Here is a 4,675-nt window from a genome sequence, read left to right on the forward strand (position 1 = left end):
CAGGATATTTGTATTCACATGAAGTTAATGATTATGTTCTTGAGAAAAATTTCTGTACTTTGTTTCTGGGAGTCAGAATGGAAAGCACTTGGAAAGAGGATAAATTGAAAGGAGATTCTCAGTAACATCTGTTTCTGTAGTGTCTAAATAGCAAATCTTTCCATGGTAACAAGAGCTGTTCAGTTATGGATTTTGAGTACATTCTCTACATAGATTCCTCTTCTTCTGGCTTGGATTTTTAACTTTACAAACAGCGACTGCCTTCCATGGTGTATACCAACACTAATCACAATCACTGATCGCTGCAGTGAATAGAGGATAAGAAATACGAGCTATTTTTAGAGGCAATAAGCCAGAGCTCCTCACTCTTAGGGAAAAGCCATATTTAGGAGTAAGTGGCTGATCTGGTCAAAATTCATCACTGTGTCTACCAGTCTATGGATGTTCTTAAAGCTTGCTGACTTTATAGTTTGTCATGTTTATTAAGCATTCAGGAGCCTTAAAATATAACTTTTAGAGTAGAGGAGTGCCTTATTTTACAGAGATTCAATGTTACTCAGCATTCAATTACTCAGTATTCAGCGTTCACCCTGCATGCCAGAAATCCTCTTTGAGAAAGATGGAATTTCATGGCTAAAGAAATAATTGTATTACCAAATAAAGGAATTACATCTATAATCGTAACTGGGATGTAGAACCCTTTGGAATGCAGGGAAGTAATTTCTCATTGCTTTATCAAAACTGTTTTGTACAACCTTCACTTTAATGTGAAAGAGTAGTCACAAATATGATTAATTAATTGTGTTGTTCCTTAACTTTAAAATATTTCTGAAAATCCGTCTATAGGCAGAATGGCTAGGATTTTTGAACATATCCAAAAGCCCCAGGAGCCCAATCATGGGCCTTGTTTCTAGTTCACAGAGGTGTTTTAAAATCCCATTCATTGGTCCTCATTTTGTTTTTACTTTGCTTAGTTCCCAAGCAGCTTGTAAACTTCTTGCTGCATCACTTTTCTGCACGGCATACATCAGAAATCATGGGGAATCAGGCTGCAGTACTGATCTTTTTCACAGAGGTCATGCACATTACAAGTACATCACTGAATTCAGTAGGACCACCTTGAGAATAATGTGCTATTCAAACGGAATACGAATACTACTGTCTAATCCAAAGTGCTAATAATATTCTGGTCCGAGGGAAGGATTTCTTGAGCCTTTCATCTTTACAGTACTTGGTGTTATACAACAACTGAAATCTGGATGTACTGTTGGGTACTAAATTAGGTACTTGGCACTTTGTCTTCCAGTACATGAACATAATTTCAGAACAGCTCATACTGAGATGTGAAAAATAGGGCACAGATGAACGAAATCATGCAACAATTTTTACTTAATAAGGTAATACTTAAAAATTTACATAATAGGAAATATTGTAAAAGAATGTAATCCTGCAGTGAGTTACTGTATGCAACAAAATTTTACAAAACTTGTAGGATGTAACAGAAATGTACAAAAGGCTTCCCTTCCAGACTCAGAACAAATTTCACTTCAGCAAGGGATCCTTTCTAAAGAACAGATCATTAAAAATCCTCATATTCTTTCCATGAGTCAGTGAGTAGGTTGAAGCCCCAATGTACTACAAAATTGAAATTCCCTGTTATATTACTTTCAATATCACAAACTATAAAGAAACTTCTTGCATGTACACAAATGAAAGGAAAGGAATCTCATGGAGCACAGCCAGAGGCAGCTCTAGTATATGCATGCAACTCCACTTTAGGGCATGGCAGTGGGAGAAAATATTTCGGTACATGCATTAGGTAAGAAATTAAAATTTTGTCATTTTGATCGCATATAATGCAATTTCTTACACTGTATCAAATATTGGTGAGTACCTTATTGCTTCAGTAGTGTCTTTCTTGTAATGGTAATAAAGGTGCTTAAATCTGCTTCATATCTCAGAATTAAGAGCTAGATTTTTGTCATTTCTTATGTTTAGTTGTTTGAGTTTCAGAGATACATGCAAGATTTGGATGGAAGCTTTTCCCTTGTCTGGTGCAAGGTGTGTAGCAGCTGACCTGCAGCTATCGCTGTGGTCTGTCTATACCTACCCAAGAAATCTGGCCAATTGATCTGCATGTTTTATAGATCCTTCCACTGTGAGCTGCTTTGCTTGTTGTCAGACTGCATGGAAAAGGAAGAGCTATTTTCAAGAGCGTACACCTCAGCCTCTCAGCAGAACTGTGGTGCTTCTCTTCCTTTTCAGATTTTGCAGAAATGTCTTTTGAGACGGAGGGGGAAGGAAGCTGATTTTACACCTAATGAAATGGCCATCTGGACCGAAGGCTTTCCAACTTCTTGGCTCCTTTAATGGATGCATTAATTTCTAAGAGTGTGATACTATTGCTGATTTTTATCTCTTCTTTTTTTACACAGCCTAGTAATTCAAGATTCTTGAGATGTTTGGTTTAACTGAATCAGAAGTACATTTCAAGTGTACAGGTATTTGAAACAACCCAGTAAATGCAGAGCTCTGAGGCCCTTTTGCTTAAGCGTTTTGCAGGGACTCTGCTAGATTCACATGATTTTGTGAAATAATTGTTTTTCATTCTTCTTCTATATCCTTTTTCAGAACTGACCACGGCTATTTATTGTACTTTATCCATAAGTAAAATGTGTGTGTCCTCTAGTTATAACCAGAGACTGGATCCAGACTGCCATTTGCCTTTTTATCCTAATGGTAAATAGTTTGTATTTGTGAGTGCCTCTGTGGTAAGAACCTGGAGTAAAATAGGGGAATGAAGTATAAAAGCTTAGATTTTCCAGGACTGGCAAGAAACATTTCAGTCCTCCATATCTTGGCACTGCAGCAAATTGTCCTAATGAACCTTTCTGTTTGATATACACAAGGATACTAAGCTTGTGTCCCTGCAGACAGAGGCTGCATGCTTTTAGACCTCTCCTAGGCAAAAATAATTTCCTTCTCTCTCCCCAAAGTTGATCAAGCCAATACTTTTATTGAAAGAAATATTCATCAAACTCTACCTCAAGTTAAAAAGTAAATCCCTCCTGTGAAGTCATACATGCTTTTCCCTCTGAACACGCTCAGAGTACTTTGTGCCTAGCATCACCCCTTGACTTCGCTAGTCTTCTCTTCAAGGATTTTTCTGTTGTCCAACAAATTTGACTAGCTGGGATTTTCTAAGCTTCTGCTGTGCCATTCCTCAAGTGGCTTCTGCCTGAGCAGATCCAGCCAATGTTTAGTGACCCTCCAGTATTCCAGTTTTTGGACATATATGTCACACCTCTGGCAGCAAGTGGCAGATTCCACGTAGACTGACGTATTTAGTGGTACAGAAATGTTTTGAGATCAGTCAGAATTTGTAAACTGCACAGAGATTCCCCAAGATGTCACACACGACTTCTTCCTTCATTCTTTCTAATTTTAAAATCAATATAAAAAAATAAACTATTTTTGATAGGATAGAATAGAAAAAATCCTTTTCATAATTCTGTTTCCAGTCCTGCTAATCCTCATAAATATAATCAGTGCTGTTGTATTTATGGTGACTACTCACATATATGAAGTTGCTTATGTCTGCAGAGTTAGGGCCTAGTTTGCATTATTATTTTTACCACAAACTAAAATGAACCCCTTCTATATAATTGAAAATCTTGGATTTATACTTACATATTTTGTACTGAAGTGCAAATCCTATGATCAAATCTATATAGGTAGATACTACCAACAAGAAGCCTTATTAATTTCAAACATTTCTAGAGATCCATTGGCAGGACTATGGTCTAGACTTCAGATCGTATATATATCATTTAAACATTTGAGCAATATGAAGGGTTTAAAATCAGATTTCTGGTTATCCAGAGTCCTTTGGAATAGCACAAAAGAGTTTTTAGCTGCATGAAATAGGACTCAAACTGACAAACCTGTCTTTGGATTTTCCTTTTCTTTTGAGCAGACATTAGAGGCCAGGTCCAAGCTATTCTTAACAAACGCGGTTTACCTCCCAGAGCCAGCGTGTGCTGGGTACTTCCCAGATCATAACCGAAATGCACAGCATTTCTTTGCTTCTCTCACAGAGCAGGACACAGACACACAGCTTTAAACATTTGCAGCAGCTAATCTGCAGAAAAACAAAACAAAAAGCAGATCAAAGCCTAAAATTTTCTCTTGTAGTTAGTAAACAAAACACTGTATTTGGGATTATTCCAGATGAGGCCTCAGCATTTTTACCCTTGAATAGTTTTCAAGTTTTTCTATTCTGCATAGTCATTTTATTTTATCAGCAACCCACGTGTATTTTTTTCAATTACATTTTTAGTCTTCCCTGGCAGAGCATGCCTCCAAAAGTCATTAATGAACTGCAGTGTCTTCTGAAGGGCTGGACTTGCTGCACTACCTGGTAAAAATATGATCTGCATTTCTAATTTTAGGTTTAAAGGCAAAAGGAAAGATTTTTCTCAAAGCTTCGCAAAAAATCTCTTAAGATTTTCCATTTAAGGAGTCAAAAATAAATTTTAGAAAATGTGCAAAATGTTTACAGTTTGCTGCATTGAGAGGATTTTACTTTTAAAATATGATCATATTCTCATTTTCATTTATTATTTTGTTAACAATAGACACAAGCAATAATAGATTTTATATTTATTGTAGTTAG

The sequence above is a fragment of the Dromaius novaehollandiae genome, chromosome 7 (genome assembly GCF_036370855.1).
Source record: "Dromaius novaehollandiae isolate bDroNov1 chromosome 7, bDroNov1.hap1, whole genome shotgun sequence".
Classification (NCBI taxonomy): Eukaryota; Metazoa; Chordata; class Aves; order Casuariiformes; family Dromaiidae; genus Dromaius; species Dromaius novaehollandiae.